At 40.0% G+C, this 23,388-nt stretch overlaps 1 pseudogene; it reads left to right on the top strand.

Moving 5' to 3' along the window:
• LOC146371386 (uncharacterized) overlaps positions 1-17,273 on the top strand; it is a 132,463-nt pseudogene extending 115,190 nt beyond the window's left edge.
• The last annotated feature ends 6,115 nt before the right edge of the window (positions 17,274-23,388 follow it).

Below are 23,388 nucleotides of genomic sequence, written 5' to 3'. Positions count from 1 at the left end.
TCACATATATTTTACTTTGTTGACTCTATAGCAGCTCCATATTGTAGTGCTTCACACTTTTGATTAGCAAATGAAGGTTTCATTCCTGCAGCTTTGATGGAATTTTCCTGCATCGTATTTATTTTGTTTTGTCTCTTTGGTTTCATATTGTTCTACTTATTTAAGCTTTTTCATGGGGAACTGGTGATTGGTGTATTTAACTTTAAAAAAGAAACAACAAAATAATTTCCCCAATCTAGGCTAACTGTATAATATACCCTCTGTTACCATCAATATCCAGCGGTGCTTTATTGGCATTACAGTTTTTGAAAACAGTATTTCCAAAGCACTGAAATATAATTTGTAGTAGAATAACACAACAACAATGACAATAAAGCAGAATTTCAACTTAATTCAATACTGTGAGCAAACAAACAACATCATATCCGTGTGTGTGTGTGTGTGTGTGTGTGTTTGCAGGTCCCTCAGGTTGCGACGTGTTCGTATAGTACACTGGTCTGTCAGATATGCCCTTCCTCCTTCATCTGGTATTTTTACCTTCGCCAACATGGTGATGTTTTGTGTCGAGGTGTAGAGTGGGGTGATGTTAACATCCATTAGAGTCTGTCTTACATAGACGAAGGTCTATAAGGTCAACTTTAGGATATATTGGTTGACACCTCACAACAGAAACTGAGATTCCAGACAGCAGGTTACTTTGACCTTATTTGACCCTGAAGAAGATGTCAGAGTTTCACGAATTGTCTTTTATTTTTTAAGCTATGCTGAAAATTGTGCTGCAACTTTTAGGAAATGGAACCGTGTATGTGGTGAGTCTGAATTTCACATTATACTTTTCACACTTAACCTCCTAAGACCCGAACTCTTCCACGACATGCATTTTTAATTTCTCTTTGATATTTGGGCTGATTGGAGCCCGATGAATGTAAAAACAAAGAATTACCAGATTTTTTTTTTACCTTATTTTTGCTTTTAAGAAAAATAAGAGCCACATATGAGGATATTCGTTTAAAATTTTGATAGAACAGTAGCAGCATAATGTCCCCGTAAGTGGCCATCAGGCCCATGTAGAGCAAAATTGAGTATTTTGGTCTAAATAACCCAAAATGTGATGTCCACATATGTGGACGCAGGTCCTAGGAGGTTAAATTCCACATCTGCCTTTCTTTCAAGTTCAAGTTATTTTTGGGCTCAATTTGTACTTTACTTCAAACTCCTTAAAGTACATTTAAAAGGAACAAAGAAAAAAAATATGCTGAATAGAAAGTGAATGTATACAAAATATGCTGAGGAGGAGGGAGCTGCTCCCTGATTGCTCCTTGTTCATTTTGAGATGACGTTTAACTCGCTGAAATCTGGATAAAGTGGATACTGGTTAAAGTGCTCCTGACTTCATTGAAGGATGGACTGTTTCCTCCTCACCTGTCACACAGTGATCACATATTCCTTTTCCTCGTGGCTTCCTTGACTTTTTCTGTCTTCCTGTTCAGCTGACAGTTTGCGGTCACTGAGCTTATACTTGGTTAGGATCTGTCTCTGACAGTTCAGAGATATTCTGCCAGTTCATAATCTCTCCTGAATGCCAGATTCAACATCTTATCAGATATCTTATTTTAAGCAATAATGACAATAAAAACACAGAAACATAAAATCCATACTCTTGAAAAAAAGCTAAACGTGGCATTTATTTTTCAAAAGCAGCCAAACAAACAACTGCACCAAAAAAAAAAACCCTTTCTGTTAGATCTGCATCCTCCATTAAAGTCCTCAACCCTCTTCAAAACTTCCTTTGTTTCTCCACCAGTATGCAGATAATGTTATTCTTTCTAGTGGAAGGTTTGCCATCATTTCATTCCAAATGTGTGAAACATTTAGTTCAAGAGTGCTTTTTTCTCCCTGCCCCCAAATCACGCTATTAGCATTTAAAAGACTTCAAAAGGCCGTCTCCAAATCTTTATTCTGTGCATTCAGCTCAGAATGTCATCTCTCTTCTGAACAGGATGTAAATAAATCTGATGTGATACTCTTTCTTAAACAGTCCTCTCCCGTCACTGTTTTTCAGCACATCTCTGTGAAGGTCTAGTAAGTGAATTACGCTGATGTGCTTTTAGATCATTTCCCAGCCGTACGTATTCGGACTGCTTTTTATTCTCCTTGCCTTTTACGTACAAGAGAGACGTTATCTCGCAGACAGAAAGGAGAAGTTAAATGGAAGTAAGAGCTGCATGAGCGAGAACCAGGCAGCAAATGTGACGTTTCAGGTTCAGCAACAGCAAATGTGATTATATCAGCTCAGCATTACTGTCTTCATCACTGAAGCGTTACACTTTCAGCCAGTTTTATAACAATGTTACTCGAGGGGAAGCTGATCATAGTTTTTTAGACTTTAAACTCCCCCCCCACCCCCCACTTTCATCCCGTTCACTGTAAATCACACCCCCTCCTGTGACGGCTAATTAAAGAACAACACAACTTTTTTCTTTTTTAACCATCTCAAGAGTTCCTCCTTCGCACATTTGGTAATCAGATGGAATATGTCATCAAAACAGCCTACCCAATTAGTTTTTAATTACACCAGAGAGTATCAATGGAGGCCTTTGCACTTCCTCCTTTTTCGTGCATTAATAAGACTCCTGTTCTTGATATATGTGTCAGGGAGAGCTGCCAGCCTTCTGCAAAGCCACTTTAATGATTCTCTCAGGTGGCAGACACTGCGGAAAACCGAACCGCAGCAAAATCAGTTTATACCCACGAGGTCACGCAAGGAGGAACCTCGCTGGGTTTATTGATAACGCTGCCTGCAATCCGTCTTTTCTTTCCCACTTACTCACTTGTGGCTCTAGTTTCTTTCCCTCGCCTATTTTTTTTCCTCCCCGTTTCTTTCAGACGCTGTGAAAAGCTGTAGCTTTGGAGGTGCGCGGGGGCAGTTGGTGTCTGACCAAAGCTTTTCTTTTCTTTTCTGCACAGAACGAGACAAAAATGCAGGCCCACACAGCTACATTGTGAACCGGAGAACTGTGTAATTTTCGCTCACTGCCCACCCTCCCCTCCGTCCTCAGTCCATCCCTTGCTGTGCCCCTCCCACACACTGGTGGGAAATGTAGCCTCAAAGCATCGCCACCCACAACAAAAATCTGAGAGATCGCAGTCTAACCACAAAAGTACAAAACATTCCTCCCTCAGCGGTGGATGTACCCCGTGCACGCACAGCAGGGCGGTTCCATGTCACTGCAAATCCCAGCCCCTCCTAATGCCTTGCAGTATGGAAACCGTTCATTAACACACCATCACATCCTACAAATCTACACATGCGTGTTTACAAACGTCACTAGAAGCAAACGCACTCACTTTGCCGGTTTGAGAGATAATGTCACCGTCGTCCCCGACGTGCCCGCGGCGCTTCCTTTTAAGTCGTCTTGTGGGACGCCACTGAAGTGCCACAGTAGGTTTGAAACAAAGAGTCAGAAACAAAGATGCTTTAAAAGCCCCCCCCCCCAAAAAAAATGTTTTGTGTAGCTTGTGAGAATCTGGGATTACAGTGACATGTGATCTATGATTCATGAATAGTGCTGATAAATTTATGGATTTCTGTCCGAGTGGGGTTTTTGTTTTTATGTTTTCCATTACCAGCAGATGTGAATAACATGGCGCAGTTGGCCTGTAGAGATCTCTCATGTTGTGTTTCTTCAGTCTTTTATGCATCAACATCTCTCTCAGCAGGAGCTCCTTTAGGTACCATCAATCCCAATAAAACAACCTCCCCAAAATGTTGTGTTCTGCCTGGGCTTCGTTGGTTTTCTGATCACAGCAAAGTCAAGGTAACAGCAGGTGATTCCAAATAGGCACCTGCTAAGAGGGCTATGGATTGGAAGCTAATAACAGCAGTGGAGATGTTAGGGAAAGCTTCTTTGTCAGAGACGTTGATAAAGTTTCAAGAAAGTAGGGCTGCTCAATTAATCGAATTTTAATCTCGATTACGATCTGGGCTTTCAACGTTCATTAAAAATGACTGAGCCGATTATTAGCCCCTCCCTCGTGCTTTACTCTCGCGCTGCTCCGTGTGGCAAATCGAGCGAACCTCTCTGCATTTCGAACACGTGTCACAACAATTAAGAGCAGCGGTCTCCAACCTTTTTTGCGCCACGGACCGGTTTATGCCCGACAATATTTTCATGGACCGGCCTTTAAGGTGTCGCGGATAAATGCAACAAAATAAAACTAGTACCGGTACCGAAAAAAAGAAGATTTATTCATAACACACGTGAAAAGACCCAGGAAAACCGAGTAAACGATAAAAACCGATAAAACCCCTGACAACTACATTACACACCTGAGCCTCAACTCTCGCGGCCCGGTACCAAATGACTCACGGACCGGTACCGGTCCGAGGCCCGGGGGTTGGGGACCGCTGATTAAGAGGACCCGAGGGAAGCTCGGAAAGCTAAGCAGAAGTTATTTGGAGAGGAGAGTGACTGCCGTTGGTTGAAAAGAGAGGTAAAAAAAAACATGTGGAAACATTATGGGTTCGCGGAGTCAGACATGGATCAAGTAGACACAGTGTGTAAACTTTGCTACGGTGTCGTAGCTGCACCACAGAGCAACACTGCAAAGTTCACTAAACACAGATGTTTACATTTTTCATTTATTTTTTATATTGCAAACATTTGCACTGTTATCAGTATTTGCACACTATTTTATGACAGTCTTTAAAATCATTATTCAACACATTGTTATTGTTAAATAAATATCGTCAAATAATCGAGATCTCAATTTCAGTGAAAATAATCGTGATTATCATTTTTGCCATAATCGAGCAGCCCTACAAGAAAGCATCGACTTGTCTCGATCACAGCGTTGTCAGATTACAGCTGTTACACGGACAACATGATTCTCGAGATGGAAACGTGGATCAGTGCTGGTGTCACTACCGTTATGGGGAGGATGTATGTGTATGTTTTAGTTTACCTCACACTTGAGAGTAGGTGTCCTTTTAAAGAGTTCACGGCCAAAGTTGAAGACCGAGGGTTACAGATCCTGTGATGCAGACCGAGAGCAGAAACAAAAGCAGCATCAAGAACAACCAGACCTCCCGATAGTTCCTGTGTCTGTTATCTTATCTTCACTGTCTGCAAATGTCTTCGATACTGTAGCTGCATGGAAACAGCGCACTGTTTGCCCCACAACCTTGCCCAGCCGCGCTCTGAGGATAAAACTGTGTAGATCAATCTACGGTGTCTTATAAACCTAGATGAGATTTTTAGGTATTTAATTATTTATGAAGTGTGTATTTATCTTTTTGCATCTAAATATCAGTGATACAAAGAATGAGCACAGTTAAGAAACCAAGGAACTAAAGAACGATTCTGCATGTTTATTTAACATTTTAGCAAAGATCACATGTTGCTCTTTTTACTGTATGGACTTATCTTAGATTATATACGGCTGAAAATTGTCACTGAGTGCTATTATTTCCAGTTTATGAGGTTCTTCTTTAAGTACATGTTAAGGTGCACGAGGCAGAAGGTGTTTGCAGCAGCGTGTGATGTAAGGTGGATCTGTCACGCTCATTGTATTGCCGTGCGTGGATTTCATGTTGGGGCAGCAGTTATCTCTGTGGCCTGAGGGCGAATCCTGTGCTCCTCCTAAAGTCTAAAGACATACATTTAGTGTGGTTAGGTTGAGTGTCTGTCTCTCTATGACAGCCTGGCTTCTGTGGTTCTTCTAAAACTGCTGTGTAAATAAAAAGAATCCAGATTTCATGAACTCATATTACGTTCACAATAAAACACAGAAAATGTATCAAATGTTTAAATTGTAAAAATGTAGCATTTAAAGAAAAAAAAGTGTAGCACTGTGCAGCATCCGAGCACTGATAACAAGGCAGATGGTTTCTCCTCTCTTTAGTCTGGAGGATTTGGCATCCATCCGAAAAGAATTTAAAATTCCCGTTTGTCCGACCACAGAACAGTTTCCACTTTCCCTCGGTCCGTTTGAAATGGACTGAAGATGCTGTTGTTGTTGGTAGAGCTTTAACTTGCACAGTGAACTGTGTTTACAGACGGTGATTTCTGGTTTGAGCCCATGATTGTTCCTGAGCCCATGCAGTGCTGCCCGAGCGCCCGACCATCACAGGCATCGATTTGTACTCTTTTCCCTTGTGTAGAGAGAGTCTCCCAATCTTGTGATGATGCTATATTCTGTAGATGATGACATATTCAATGTCTTCCCAATCTGACAGCATGAACATCATTTTGAAATTGTCCAAAATTTGTAAATGGAATTTGTTTTTAATTTACATTTTACACAGAATTATTACTAATTAACAGATATAAAGCTAAAGAAATCCTGCAAAGGATTTAGCATCAAAACATACCTAAAGCACCTGAATTAGTACGAAGAACAGTGACATCATCACATCGTGATCGTTGATTAAATGCGTACAGTCACAGTACTTTTAGTCTTTTGTGAAAAGATGACTCACATAATGAAACTGGCATCAAAATAAAAGCTGAAAAGCTGTTTTCATCAAATTGGCTGGCATTTTGACAGCAGGGTGCTTTCATGTCCCCACAGAGTTACAGTACATGCATCGTGCCTCAGACGTGAAAAATAACCGACCCCATCCATCTTCTCAATGCTTTTCTTTTAAACTGTAGTACATATAACATGCCCAAACAATCAATATGAATTGCACACAAAATGTATTGATCCCTCCCACTGAATGCAATACCAAAAGGAAACTGTTTTTTGTTTTTTCTATAGCCAGTGGCCTCTGCTGCCAGACGCTTCAAATGACTTACACTGCATCAGGGTGCATACTCAGACATCAGCATTACCGCAGCACATGGTAACGCTTTTCACAGTGACTTTTGCACCAGCGTGACATCAGCGCTGGAAGTGGTGCAAAGTTAAAAGAGAATCATCTCCTATTAAGTATAAAGGGTTGGTATAAAAGATAACGTATATTTCCACTGTAATGTGCCTCTTCACTGATTAGAGGGAACGCACCGGGCACTGGAAAAATCATAGAGCCGTTCACTTCTTTCCAGATAGAAAATCCACCCCTCACATCATGCAAAGTCCCTGCAGTGTTATCTGATAAGCTCCTCATTTGAATATGCAAAAAGGGATATTTGTTAGAAGAGCTTCACTAAAGTGCTGACACGCCCGTGTGCATGTGTGTGTGCACCCAGGAGAGAACAAGAGTGCTGCCGCAGACAGCAGCCAGTGTCCATGGGAATAAGGATGAAGTAGGTGGATTAACATGTTTGGACAGGGAGGCTGATTGTTTGGATAGTGTCTCTGACTGAATGACTGAGGAACAACACGACTCTTATGCAGAGTGAGAGCGATAGCCCTCAGTAGTGTGTGTGCGTGCGCACGGAAACTTTTGTGCGTTGGCGCATAAATAGTAGAGTGGCCAGCACAGCGCTCACTCATCTGATGCTGTTTCTGTGTGCATGTCCTATTGCATCATGTAGCGTAACAGCTTGAAACACGACCACACAGGGAATCCTTTACAGAGAGGAAATATTGCAGAGCTTCGTTCGGCAAGCTGGAGTTGTTTTGTGTTTTGATGTCAGCAGCATGCATTATACAGATGGAGTTTTCTTATGGAATCAATACACTACAGCAGCGGTCCTCAACCTTTTTTGCGCCACGGACCGGTTTATGCCCAACAATATTTTCACGGACCGGCTTTTAAGGTGTCGCGGATAAATACAACAAAATAAAACTAGTACCGGTACCGAAAAAAAGAAGATTTATTCATAACACACGTGAAAAGACCCAGGAAAACCGAGTTAACGATAAAAACGATAACAAAATAACCCTGAAAACCGTTAAAAACCCTGAAAACCATACATTTCACACCTGAGCCTCAACTCTCGCGGCCCGGTACTAAACGACTCACAGACCGGTACCGGTCCGAGGCCCGGGGGTTGGGGACCGCTGCACTACAGCATTACATGTAAACACAATCAAAGTGTCATAGTATGTAACATGCATGGATGGGAATGGTTGGAGGCTCGGGGTGGATATGATGAGGCAAACTTTTCTGCTTGTTGCTTTCACCCAATTCCTCTTTATCCATGTCAATCAAAGATGATCCAAAGGAACGTCGGCAGCCAGAACTGCAAACTGAGTAATTATTTTAAGTTTAATGAAATAAATGGTTTCGTGGTGTAATCAGGCCATTAATGTCTAAAAGCGTAAACTTTAGGAAGCAGTGCCCAAAATTCCCAAAAGTAAAAATGTTGGATTACTTCTGCTGACACGTTTAATAGAAAAGCAGAGTTCGCATATTATGTATGGAAGTTCAAACATGCCTAAATAAAATCAAACAAAAACGATTGTTCTCTACTTTGCTGTTTCAGTTTCCCCACCTTCAATTTTCATGAATAATAAAGACACATTTATGAAATGCAGCACACCTCTTAACTTTGTGTTCTGCACAGTCATGTGGTTGGAATGTAACATTCATGTCACGTATACGTGACATGAATGTTACGTATTCATGGCTATAGCCAAACCTTATAATTCAGTCATTAAAGACAAAAAGCAAAAATAATTGCCCTTTTAACATTCATGTTTTTCAGTAATACATTTATAAAAAGCAAATAAATACAACGATGTGTTGGATGCCATTTGCATCTTTGTTTTTTCAGCCTTTTAAAATCTTCCGTGGTTACAGTGCTAACGAGAGCACTCATCTTTATGTTTTTGGATGACTATAGAAAATCATAGTTAGGTTTTTAAGTGTAGTGAAGTTTGATATGATGCTTTTGAATATTCTCTACACTGTAAAAACTAAATCTTGGCCATAACGTAGATCATAAAACAATCAGGTCTGTCTCTGTGCATTAATATAATTGTGTACATACAGCACAGGAAACTGCATTTTTTTTAATCAAATGTATAAATATGTATTTATATGTATGTAATTTGAGCATATCTTTTTGCACACACAATATTTTTACTTCTGACAAGAAGCACAGTGTTAGTGAGCGCAGGGGTCCCATACACCTGTCTGCTACAGCAAACAGCCACTACCAAAGGTTCCAAAGGTGAAACACAGTGTCTCGGTCTCCGCGCTGTCTTTATGGGCATAGGCTGCAATATTATGTATGACATGTTGTTCTGTGTTGGTTCTTTGTTTCATTATAAAGTGGTGACGTCCGCTGGATTGATGACAGACGAGCACAGAGAGACGATTTCTTTCCTTAGCAAATTTCACTTTACAATCCAAACTTGACATGGTTAAAGCTAATTTAGCATTCGTACAATGAACATATGGAATTTTCCAGAAAATGTATTTTTACATACTGAAAGTTTGTCATGCAAATATAATCTTTTTGGCTCCAAGTAACAATCTTCCACATATACGAACACCAGCCTCATTCGATTGGTGTGTTTCTGTCAGTTAAGTTAGAGAGTTGCTACCTTACAATACCTTGAGATTAATATTTCATGCGAGTTAGCACCATATCAATAAAAGCTGAACTTTTGGATTTTGTGTTATATTGTTAACAAAAGACAGGCAGAAGAAATCAAATGAAAATGCTGATTGTCAGCTAACACTGGCACACTGTGACTTACACACACGACTTTATCAAGTCTGTAAACACAACAACTGTGTTTGTTTGTCTAATGAAAACGTTTAATAGTTTATTGGTACATTATATGTGTATTTCTGGCATTCTCTTAACCTTAATGGGCTTTTCGAGGAGCCTTCAGATAAATATTAAATGTCCCAACTCCACTCTACCGATATTCCCACCTCAGTATCGGCTTTTAAATGTGAAATAAAGTTGTTTAGACGCCTTTGGGGCTCCAGAGGGAGCAGCACAAAATCTGATATGTCAGCACTGGTCAAGGCTATATTAGCTGCTGCTCACATACACATCCAATTCTTTAACTGAACTCTTAGTGTTTGAAGTGGTTTGTGGACACCAAGAGGAGGGGGAAAAAGTATCTCTCTGGTTTTGCTGCATCGATTTGTTACTTCTTCTGAACAACGGGATATTCTTTCAACCCTTTTCTGCAGGAGCTGTTCCAGACACATTTTACATTCCCATTTTTAACTCTAAATAACTTCTTATGTAAACATTACACAACAAATACGCACACATAAACGGCCTACGTGCAGAGAGAAAATTGTTTCTTCTTGTTATCACGTTGAAATTATTTTGGTGCAGAAAAAATTACTTTTATCTACATTAAGTAGTAATTAAATTTTAATTACATTACATTTCATTATTGTGTACGCATGTTTGTTTGTTTGTTTTGTAAATGAAATGCCTCCAAAGTTGCGTGTGTGTAGTTTTGATCTTTCATTGTTAAACATCACAGTTATTGTCACATAAGCGTCTGACCCACAGTTGTGGTCAGACGCTTATATTCATTCATCAGTTTGAGGCTTTTCATGACTGTACAACACACATCAACATCTTTAATGACTTTAAAAAACAAGAACTGAGGCTACGTCCACACGTACCCGGGTATTTTTGAAAACGCAGATTTTTCTATGCGTTTGCACCCTCGTCCACACGTAAACGGCGTTTTCGGTCACTGAAAACGGAGATTTCTAAAAACGCCGGCCAGGGTGGATATTTTCGAAAACTCCATTTTTGCATTTACATGTGGACGAGAAAAACTGAGGAAACGCAGGAAACGCAGCGTCAAAGGTGTGCGCCTTTTTTGACGCCACACTGTGCGCCACGTTATTGTTTCGGTGAAATGAATTTCTACAATACTGTTACTGTTACTTGTACTCTCTGCAGTGTTTAAATGCTTACATATACACACACAGTTACTGTCCCTCCACACATACGACTCGCTTCTATGCCCCATCTTTGTTTACTATTTCCCACCGAGGCTTCTAGACTTCTGATTGGCCAACATTTCTACACGGTTAGGAATATATCGCCACCTGTTGCTTTGGCATGTTCCTAGCAGCGTTTTCCTTCATTTCTGCGTTTACGTGTGGACGGGATTATTTTTTAAAACGAAAACGGAAAATCTCCGTTTTCAAAAATACCCGTGTACGTGTGGACGTAGCCTGAGTCCACAGACAAACAGGGTTAAAAGGTTACATAGTAGCTCAAATATACACCCACTTTAATCGTTTAATAAATGGTGCTGAAGATACGTCTTTTAACTTGACATGGTCCAGGTCTATTAAGTTCTTGTTGCTGATCATGGTCGACTAAAGCTGGTTTCCCTTTGCTGTTACCATACAAGGCATTTCTTTCATAGCACTCACTGGACTGACTCAGAACAATGTGGAAATCCAAGGAACTCGGTAAAGATCTAAGAAGGAGAACTGTAGGTTTACACAAGTTGGTTCAAACAGTTGTACATAAACAAGGTATTCAGATGTGTCACCGCTTTCCAAGCTCTGGAAGACCCAAACTGTTATTCTCACAGGAGAGGAAATTGGTTTGGCTGTTTGGCAACAACTCACAAACCAACAAAGCTCAAGCCTGCAGTCTACTGGAAACCAAACCACGATGGGCTGAGAGGGTGCTGAACGAGAAGGAAGAGTCTGCTCCAAAATCAACACTTTCAAGCTCGACTGGATTTGCAGCCTCCTGGAAAAATGTTTTATGTTTAGAGCAGTAAAGGTGACCTGGTTGTCAAACATGGTGGTGGTAGCAACATGCTCTGTCAATGGTACTGGTAAGCTGCACAAAGGGATGGAATAATGAAGAAGGCCTGCCTCCAAATTCTTCAGCCACCTCAAATCAACAGTTGAAACTTGGGTTTCCAACAGAATAATTTTCAAACACACATCAAAACTGGATTTGGACTGGATAAAGGAGCTTCTGGAATGGCCTTCCCAACGCTCCAACCTCAGTCCTATTTAAAATGTGTGGACCATGCTTAATGTCACGTCTATATCCAGGAAACCAACCAATTTGAATGAACTTTGCCAATATCCAGCATTTATATAAGCTTTGGACCCTGCACAGGTTAACACAAATCTAAAATCAATTCAAACTTATGCACACAGTTCCTGTACAGTCAGAAAATAAATAAATAAAAGCACCAAATTGCCATGACATGCACACGAAGAGTTCATGTAAACGTTTGACTACAGTTGTGGTTGTCGGCATCCACACACGTCACAGCTGTATATCCATCATCAGACGACATGACTCCCTACAAAGTCTGCCTAAACAGTGCTGAGCTTCACTTTCAGATGGCACCATTTCACAAAACTAAAATATTACAAAACAGTTAAAACAATAATAACAATAATAATAAATAATTCCAGCAAGAGCTACGGGACCACAGTTATTTGGCCAACATGGATACCACTGAAAACTACAACGTCCAAGCTGTATCTTAAGCTTTGCCAAGCCCGCTCCTTTGACCTCATTTGAGAAGCTTAGCTGTGTTTGGCTGAGCGGAGACAGGAGACAGCAGGAGGTTCACTCCTGGCACAGGAGGCCACATGACCAGATGGAGAAGTAGATAATTATAGTTCTGTTCAATGGAACCGCTAACCACTTCTCGTCAGTCCTGGCGTCATTGTATTTGTTTTCAATTGATTCCCACACTAACAAACATTTTATTTGTAAATAAGGAAGAAAAAAACAGTAAAAGAAACAACTGGACTCTGTGTGACTTCACGTGGCTGCCAGTGTGAAGTAAAAGTCTTTTTGTTCCTTTTTAAAAAAAATAAAAAATCCGTAACAGTTGACAACTCCAGTCAAAGTTTTTAGCCAGCAGTAAAGCAGACACAGCCTCAGTGTGTCATGCTTTGGCTCGAGGCAACAATCACATATGTCTGGAACATCAGCACTTGAGGGAGTGCAGCCAGTATTTTCAGATGATGGAAACAATCTCTCCATCTTGTAATCATAACTTATTGCTATTTCTTGTGAATTACATATCTGGCCAATTTCAGTCAAACTGTGGATGGGAAAGTCTATCGTTTTCCAACAGCAGAGTCTCAGTGTGTGTGTCTCAGTGTGTGTGTGTGTTAGTTTGTGTGTCCAGCTTTAGTCATGACTTAATTAGCATCCATTATGACCACTTTTCCTAAGCCGTGACCAAAATGGCAAAGGGACAAATTTCTTCGAAGGCCATTAAGCACAATGTAATAAGTGTTGATGCATTTTTAAGAGACACACTTGGCCGGAAACACAGCGCTGCCTTCCTCATAAGTCCAATTTAATCTTTTTCTCATTATGAATTATAGTCCGGTGCTTGAGGTGCGGGTGTGTGTGTGAATGAGATGAAGGCCAGAAGCAGATGCCGTTATGCTCACATCTTTCCAGCCAGCTGTGTTTTGGATTTATAATAGAAGTATGGCTGTCTCACACACACACACACACACACACACTCCTTAAGCCTGTTTTTGTATACATTTTTAGCAAAATGGCAACGTGCCATCTTTGCTATTAGCGGTTCCTGTCTGCGGTGGATTCATGGACGTGCAGGCAGCTATCGTGGGATTAGCTTACTGAAGAAAACCTAAAAACAACAACAGTTAGCAGCCAAGTTCTGATGCGATAGTTCCTGAACCTTTTCTGGACGTTTATTTGCGACGGCTATCTCACAGCATGAAGCATGACTCACTGCGAATGAGAAAAAAAAAAAGTTCATCATGCTTCTGTGCTCAGGTCTGACAGAGTCATGACTCAAAGAAAAAGTGCTATTTTTGTCCTGATTTGGAGCTCCTGGCCTCTCGTGCGTTTGACACACTTTATTTTTTGCATTTATTTGTATGTCAGTCACAGAAACTGACACGTCAGCAACCTCTGTGTTTATGAGGAGGTCAAATCTACAGGTCAGACTACAATAATTACTAACTGTGCCTGAACAATATCTGTGTAACAGTTAAAGGTTTACAAAAGTGGGAATAAAGAGAAAATACTAAGAAACTAAAAATGATATTCAGCCATTGTGTATGTTTTCTTTTGTGTATATTGTGGGTGGAGGTCAAGATCAATGAAAAGTGGTTTTGAATTGCCCGTGGTCATACAGTACATGTAACAAAAGGACATATTGGCCGTAAAGCTTGATGGAAAATAATTTCACTTTGATCCAGCATCAAAGATGCTGATGACACGCTGCCTCAGCTTACCCTTGTTCCCCTGAAAGGTCTGAATTTAGCAATTACAATGTTAGATCCTTTTATTTGAGCAAAACATTAGTGAGAAGCCTCATTCTTCACTGGAAAAAATATCTGTATATTTAACAGTGATTAAAAAACCTGTCAGCTATAAAACATTTTAAAGCTGCTGATTTCATGTGAACTTTCTGTAAATAAATTAATTTTTTCTCAGAAAGAAAAATACATAACCCTACTCAAAACACTTGCATTGTTTTATTAACGGAGGATTTCCATAAAGTTTATAACAGTCAAACGCTATTAATTTTTTTTAAATTTGTGTTGAAAAAAAATACAGGTTTTAATTGTTGAATGTAAGCATGGCTGTGCTGGTAATGGATATATGCTGTCACATCACATTTTTGCTTTATTTCACATAATAATAACAGATTAGATACAAGCAGTTTTCAGTGGGAGCCAAATCATTTGTCTCTCTCTGAGACTGGAGACTCAGCCTGAAAAAAGAAGAAATGAAGAAGCTGTTTAAAAAGAATAATTAAGGTATAGATGAGTTGAAAAAACTAGTCAAGTGCATCCAGAAACTATGCCAGGAACAATGTTCCCAATTGCGCACTGCTGGCACGGTCTCTGCGCACAGAAAATCTGCGTTGCGCACAAATAAAAAAATCTAACCTGAATTGAAATTAAAATTAAAACTTTAACAATTCTGTTTTGCAGTGTTAGTCAGTGAGTGACTGGCTGCTCCCGTATGGGATCAGAACGATGCCACCTTATCCCATAGTCCAGCCAATAATGCGATTTACATTCGTATATACGCAGCTAATCAACATTGCTGACAGGCTATGACAGCGTCCTCATGTGCCGACACCGGTGTTTTAGCGAGCAAAGCAGCGTGGCTGATGTGGAGTGAAGCCACGTTAATGACAACGTGTACAACCATTGGAGATGTGAGCAGGACAGACGGAACAACTGACGGGAAAAGTGTGGACTTTATACCAGTTTTTAAATTCTGTTGATCGGCCACGTAAAACCAGAGTTATGATAAAAATATCTGCAATGTTTGTTTTCCTTGCTGAATACTGTCGTTGTTTATATTTACTGCGGGAAGAAACGGTAAAAACGGCGTTTTATAAGAAAAAAGGCTCGAAAGCCTGTGAGCAAAAACAAACTCCACCCCCCTCTCGCTTTCCTATTCGTCCAAAAAAGTACCACGTCGACCAATCAAAAAATGATATGGCAACGTGGCATCTAGTTGTTAAGAAACGGGGGGAAGTTTTAGGAGTGACGGCGGAGTGGCACAAATAATTTGTGTGGCATCAAATCTGATGCAGAACAGCTGATTGTTCTGTAAATAGTTTGAAATGTTTATTTAAAAACGCCTTGGCTGCATTTTTAGGGAAACAGCTTCAAAAAACGGAGTAACTTTTTTTTTAAAAAAATAGCTGCAAAAAACCTTGTTGTTTGCCAAACTCAGTAACTTTTTTGAAGAAGTAACTATATAATTAATTGCCCAACATTGGTCATTATTTACTGTATTTTGCAGACAGAGTTACAGACTCTCTCCCAGACCACAGAGTCATAATACAAGTCAGAGCTTTATTAAAAAAAAAAACAAAAAGAAGAAAAAAGAAAGTTGTGTTTTTGAAATTGGAGTTCAAGTTATTTTTACTTCCAATAGTGTTAACATACTACACAGGTCACGAACAACATTTTTTTTACATTTTCATTGTAAGTGGGCTAAAGCAGTTAATTAAAAGTAGTCTAACATAAATGTAAATGCTGTAATTTGATTATTTTAATAAACATGTAACTTGGATGGATTCGATGCTGGCGTGACCACAGTGGTCCAAGGGACGCTCAGAGAGTTTGTGTGTTCGCTCAGACACATGAAAAATTAGAGGGCACATTGGCCAGGAATGGCCCCCTTTCTTCAATGAAGTTGGTATGACGGCACATTACCAACAACTGACTGGTGTGAATCTGGTGAAGACCTTCCTCACCAAAGTTCCTCAAATATGTTGATGCACAAAAGCGCAAACAAGTCCTGAATGCTCTTCTCAAACTTCAGACAGAGAGGTCAGTCCAGTGTTTGCTTGTTAGAAGTCATTGAGATGATGCTTCTTTTACTGGCTCGATTTGATGAGAAGGAAGAGCTTCTGCTGCACTGTTGAGATGACAAGCCTTGCAGAAGATGCTCAGATGGAGAAAGTGCCACCAACACCCTTCATCGTTGCTTGTTGTAAGTAGACAGTTTCTGCTGTACCGGCCACGTTCTTGTACTCGTTGGGGCGACCGTGGCTCAGGGGGTTGGGAAGCGTATCTGTAACCGGAAGGTCGCCGGTTCGATCCTCTGTCCTGGTCGTTGTGTCCTTGGGCAAGACACTTTACCCTACCGCCTACTGGTGTTGGCCAGAGGGGCCGATGGCGCGATATGGCAGCCTCGCTTCTGTCAGTCTGCCCCAGGGCAGCTGTGGCTACAACCGTAGCTGCCTCCACCAGTGTGTGAATGCGAGAGTGAATGAATAGTGGCATTGTAAAGCGCTTTGGGTGCCTTGAAAAGCGCTATATAAATCCAATCCATTACTCGTGGCTTGTTTAGTTTCATGTTCTGTTGCTTCCACACTGACACGCTGGCTAACACAACCATAGAAGTTCAGCCAGTCAGAAAACCCATGTAACAAGTATTTGTATATATGAGTGACATGACAGTTTTTGTTATTAAAGTTTTTAATTCTTTGTTTTTGTTTTTAATTTTTAGGTTCCTCCTGCTTCACTGCTGAGACATTCATGTTGAGCATCGACGAGAAGATTGACCACATCACAACCTTCACCTCTGCCTAATGTTTGCCAGTTACTTCTGCTTTAACATGCACTACCCTGTGGAACACTGGAGTGCCTTCAACAGTGACATTTCTTTTATTATGGATTTGTGTGTTTATCAGACCATAGCCCACCTCAGGGTGTTCATTCCCTCAGTCTCTCTCGCCCTTTCATCAATAAAGGTGTTTCTTTTCTATAAATCCTGAGAGAGGCACCAAGGTTGAGTCCAGGAAGAAAAGAGTCGGTCAATCCCAGAGTCCTCACTCTCATCTCAGACATTGCTGACTATGAGTGGATCCAGTCCTCCCCTCTTGTTTCAGACAATCAGAAAGCTATACTGTGTTACACATTCTACAGATGTTCATTGTGAGAGGCAAGTTATTAATAAAGTTGTACTAGACACAATTTATAAAAGTACGTGTTCTACTTTTATTTCGCTGTTTTATATCTGAAAAATGTGGTAACGCTGCTATTTACTTACAACTTTGGTTTCACACAGTTTGACTTCCACAGTTTGATTCCTTACTGTTGCTGTCATGGAGGTAAGTATTTCAGATTTGTTGAGTAAAAATGTAAACATCTGATGTTCACAAGATCAAAAGATGTTAAATAAAATACTTTGTTGGAAATTTAAGGTGGACATTTTTTTGTTACATTTAGGAATTTGAATAAAATCATGCTTTGTGTATTAAGCTTACAGAGTAGAACAGTTAAAGCACTTTAGTCTAAAAAAGGTTCGATAACAGCAACTGAACTACTGAGCTAGCTGAATACTTCACTAGAAAATATATGTATGCATGAAATAAAGTAGTTGATCATTCATACTATGAATTGAACAGTGAAAGGTGATATATTACCTCATATTTCATGAGGTAAACACTTTGATAAAAGCTCACGTTTGTTGTGTCATATTAAATATGTTTATAAATAGCAAAACAATTTATTCAAACTGTAAATTAATTCGTAAAACATTAACTCTAAAGTCATACTGGTTAAAAATGTTTCACTATAATATTTACAGGAAAGGCTTAACCATTGAAAGGGAAATTGCAACAATTTTTTTTAAATTTTATTTTATTATTTTGATAGTTAATTTTTTACAGTGGAAAACATTTGTGTTTGTGTTTGTGCACAAACTTTATTTTATAGGTTATTTTCATGTTCATTTGAGGGAAAAACATTTTTTTCTTTTCAAGTTAAAACATTTTCTTCTACAGTAAAATATCGACCGTAGAGCTATTTTTAAGTGTAAAATCAACAATAACAATATTAAAATTAAAATATTATTCACATGATAATTTTGCTTAAATTATAAATTTAAATCAGCCAAAAAAAAAAAAACGGTTTGGGAAATTAATATGCATCATGTATCAAGGTGTCCAACTCCAGTCAGAGAGCTGCTGTCCTGCAGCTTTTAGACGCGTCCCTACTCCAACACAGCTGAATCAGATGGTACCTCGTCAGCGTGCCATCAAGTTTGGCAAAGGCCTGTAACTCTCATTTGATTCATGTGTGTCGGAACAAGGATTTGTCGAAAAGCTGCAGGACGGTAGCGCTCGAGGACTGGAGTTGGAAACGCCTGATGTAATGTGATGATCATTTTAAAGTAAAATACTGGCGTAACAGTTAAATAATATGCAGTCTGGTTTCAAAATTGTGAGAATTCAATAAAAATTAAAGCTACTCGGTGGCACCATGTCTGTGACTAAACACTGGCATGTAGACGTCTCCAGACTTGGACTCGATTCAGCAGTTTGGAACGGACTAGGCCGTGTCGCTGTGTGGTGTAACAGCTTCTCGTGCTGTGACGAATGATTGAAATCCACCGCGCTGCCGCAGCAAATTACCCTTACTGACTTTGAATTAACATGACTAAGAGCTCAAGTTTAGACGGACCAGTTATGAAGTTGATTGAGGAGTTTGTTAAAGTAGAATCCATAGAAATGGAAAAACAGTGCCAAAATCTCTCGTATCCAACAAGATTCCCTTGGACGTCTTGTAATGTGGTGCTCATCATACTGAGCACAAAATAGAGACGTTTTCACCAATCGTGATGCACAATTTCAGTTTTTGGACACGTTCAGGAAATTAGTGTAAATACAGATTGAACCTTTGTGTTTTCAGTGCTCAGGCTGTGAAAAATGGATGAAAATTATCCAGTTCCTGTTTCCGTTTTGCAGTCAACAATCAACAAGTTTTTTTCTGTTTTTTTTTTTAATTGTTTTGGGCTTTTTTTTTAAAGAACAGTATTTCTGTTATCTCTGTCAGATTTATGGATATTTAGCATTCCTGCTACCGCCGCAAAGAGGAGCCCACCTGACTGTATTTGATCAATAAATCCAAAAGTAAAAAACCAACATGGCATTTATGAACAAAATTGTTTAGTCCCCACTTCTGTTTCATCCTTGCTGCTATGTTAAAGCAAGTATTAAAAATGTGATGGGGAAATGTCTGTCGAGGGCCTGGATCCACGCTGTTTTTACCTCATGAGAAATAACAAAATCTGAGGTGGTTGTGCTGTTATTTCATCTGGCCTGAACTTTTGTGACTCAGTGTTCACCTGCCTCAGTAAAGCCCTCCTGGATCATCTGCAGCTTGTGCAAAATGCTGCTGCAAAGCTCCTTAGAAGATCTTCCAGGTGCTCCCACATCTCACCTCTGCTGATCTCACACCTCTGGCTCCCCAATAAATTCAGAAATATATTGACCTTTTCACTGACGCTGTCATTACACACCGTGTTTATTGGATAAATATCTTTGTTTTGGTGATTTCATTGTGTCTTTGTGAGGTGCACGGTTAATGTGGACGTTTGAGTTAATGTTGGAGAATTAATGTAAGCGAAACCATATTTCTTGGCTTTAATGTATTAATTTTACTGCCGTTTATGTTGCATTTTCTTGCAGTTGAACATGCTGTGCTGCTTTCTGGTGCAGACACAACGCTACAGCAGTCTTCGCTTGATTTCTTCTTTCGCCTCCTGTCAAGGATCGGCTGTGTGGAGCAGGCAGGCAGACAACTTTTATTGCTGGATAAAAAAAAAAAACTCTTACAAATACACCTGACTAAAACAAACCAAAACCTGAACACGGAAACCTACAAGGACCACAGAGGAAAAACACACAGCGAAATGAGGGCACGACGCGACACAGGTTAAATACACAGTGGCGTGATCAGGGAATGGAGACAGGAGGGAAACACAGCTGGGAGAAATCAGACTTAACGAGACGAGGGAAGCAAAACCAGAAACACTGACATGAGACACGGATTTTCAAAGTAAAACAGGAAGCACACGACAGGCACAGAGACAAACTGGACACAGCAGAGAGCTGAAAATCCAAAACAGAAACAAAAACACTGATAGTAATGAACCAACAATAAACCAAAGATTCATAATAATGAAACAAACACTGGGCCACCGCCCCAGGGCTGTGACACTTCCCAACAACAGATCATGAGTCACTTTGAGGTCTAAGTTGACATATTGTGTCTTTTAGCATTAGCTGCTCATCCAAACTAGTCCAGAAAACTTGAAATTGAACTTGAAATTGCGCGATGAAGGAAACAGCTGTTATCAGCACATTTAGGCATGTGGTGAGGTACAGATGTAGGGAGGACTATTGGCAGAGCACACATACACAATATCAATCAACACAAGCTTATTTAACTGTGAGAACCCAAAATCATAATCAAGTTTCAAGTTTGAATAGTTGCACAGCGGTAACACTTGACATACATTTTGACTTTAGCATGGTTTGAATGTCCTCTGTGGACACTGTATAAATATTATTTAAATTTAAATATATGCAAACTCACCATAAGCACGTCTTGTGGAATCATTATGCGATTCCTAACCTTGTTCTTCATCAACAATAAACCAATTTGCACTCTAACACACACACGTTATATGGGTCAGCTGTTTTCGCACAGCAATGGTATTAATTAAAAGAATCTGAATGGAAATGACACGTGGACCTTGTTTAATTGACTGGCTAATTGACCAATGCGCCTTAAATGTGCTAGTGTGGGCAGACCTGCATTTACCATTTTCAGCGCCAATAAATCATTACTGCATTAATTTTGAGACATTAGTATAATTGCTGTAATCAGATGAGACCACGGACGAGTGGATTCACAGGATGCTTCATGGTATTGCACTTCCAACCTTGCACTTAAGCAAAGTGCAAAACAAACAATGGAGTGCTGCCAGGTAGAGAATGAGTGCGAGGTGGGGCTGGGGGGCAATTAGCGTCAGAAAGCAACTGAGTTTATGGTAAATGTACTTTTAATTGGATAAGCGTCAGTGCAAGACGGCTGTGTTGAACTGAGCTTGAGGTTACCTGTTGTTTTGTTAGCATCCATTGAATTGCTGGATTCACAGTAATTAGCAATGAGCGCAGTGCGTTCTGCGCTTGTCACAGCAAACTTCAAACTGAAGCTGGATCACGCAAATGAACCTTAAATTCATAACAAGATAAATGATAGCTGTACGAGCGCCGTGCCTCTTAACACTTGAGTCATTGCTTCAGTAAGAAGAACAAGGGTTACACAAAAAATCTACCAACACACACAGATTTACCTCAGAGCCCACTCCCACAGCGCCCGGCTGATATTCATTTCCAACTCTGTGAAATCAATACTTCATTAGAGAACATAATAAAGGAGAAAAACAATACAAAAATACAAGAAATATGCTTTTGTTTTTTTCTTTCGAAGCAGCATAGCATAACAGACTGTGCTGCAGCAATGCGGCGATTACACGGACCTCAGGCAGTAAGAACACATTATATACTGTATGCAACGCTTATACAAGAGAAGGTCAAAGGGACCTTTACTTTAAAATGTGTTGTCTGTGAAGGTTCTCAGTCATCCAGGTCATCGTAGTCAAAGGAGCTTGCAAAGAAAAGCGTCTGGACTTCTTTAAGTTTACTTGAAGACGTTTCACCTCTCATCCGAGAAGCTTCTTCAGTTCTAAGGTCAAATGGTGGAGAGTCCCAGATATAAACCTAGTGGGAGTATCCCCCCACAGAGGGACAAAAGGACCCCCTGATGATCCTCTAATCGCCTGAGCCAAGGTGTGAAACTGGGTGTGGGTCCCAATCAGCCAGGGTTTCGGGTGTGTTCATTGTGAAACCTGGCCCCACCTTATCATGCGAATTCCTGAGGTCAGATGGCCCAGGATGTGAGTGGGCGTTAAGGCGTCTGGGAAGGGATCTCAAAACTGGATTATAGATGGCAGAGAGTTGGTGTCGTAAACCCCCGCCTCTGTTCAAAGATGGTTGCTCACAGTGGACATAGATGCTTCTTTCACTCCTCTTTCAAACCATCTGTCCTCTCTGTCCAAAATGTGAACATTGGCATCCTCGAAAGAGTGTCCTTTATCCTTAAGATGCAGATGGACTGCTGAGTCTTGTCCTGTGGAGGTGGCTCTTCTGTGTTGTGCCATGCGCTTGTGAAGTGGCTGTTAAAATGTGTTGGTAAAATTTAATAGAAAAGAATGATACATCATCATAACCACAAAGTGTAGTTGGATGCTTCACATTTTTTATACATTAGCAGCTTGTTTGATGTTTCTCAGTTTCACATTTCTGTCAATCAGCCATAACTGGGTGAAGAAACACTGAGGTTCTGTCTTGTGAGTCTTGTGTCTCCACAGAGGACGTCACACAGATTCTAAACCTGCCTCGTCTCGTTCTGTCTCTCTGTCTCTATTTCCTGTCAAGCTCTGTCTAAATTTTCACTGGCTGCGTGACATTTTTGTGAGCCTCTCTCTCCAGGAACCTCACTCATGCCTTTAAGGAAATAAGCAGTGAAAACCAAATTTAGGCTGACATCGGTCATGATGACATCTTACAAGAACGCTCCATTTATGAGTCATTTTTAAAATACTGCAGGTCTCTTATTTACACGAGTCCTCTGGCTTTGAAGGTGCATAACATGTCTTTGGAAATAGACCCATAGGATAATGTTTTTATAGAGCATTGGCATGGAAACATTGGCCAGTGGTTCCTCAGGTGTCTTTGTTCTTGACAAAGAAAAGAGTACGTTTCACACTTTGTGGCAGATGGATCAGCAACCTTTATTATCAACTAGCAACATTTGAATCTTGTAAGACGTGCGACGGAGCTATTTCTGATGATTTTATTCTTTTAATTTTTGATCATAGTAACTATGAATTTAAGGAGATTTTAAACGAATAAATAAAATGAGGTGGAGGAAAACAAACATGCCTTCTTTTACACAGAGTAGCTTCAGGCTATTTTAACAGTTCAATTATTTATCAGTTTATGCTAATTAATAAAGCCTACTCATAATAATTAAATTGGCTTTTAAATTGTAAAAGCACACATTTAACAGTAAAAGTAAAAAAAATAAAAAATCTGTATCAGCTTTATTTTGGTTAAAGACTTTACTCAGATGTGTGTGTGTGTGTGTGTGTGTGTGTGTACACAGTATATATAATGACAGACATACACGGATTAGAGTAA

The sequence above is a fragment of the Perissodus microlepis genome, chromosome 15 (genome assembly GCF_051167445.1).
Source record: "Perissodus microlepis isolate ML-2025 ecotype Zambia chromosome 15, ASM5116744v1, whole genome shotgun sequence".
Taxonomy (NCBI): domain Eukaryota; kingdom Metazoa; phylum Chordata; class Actinopteri; order Cichliformes; family Cichlidae; genus Perissodus; species Perissodus microlepis.
This window is presented reverse-complemented; position numbering and strand designations above follow the sequence as displayed.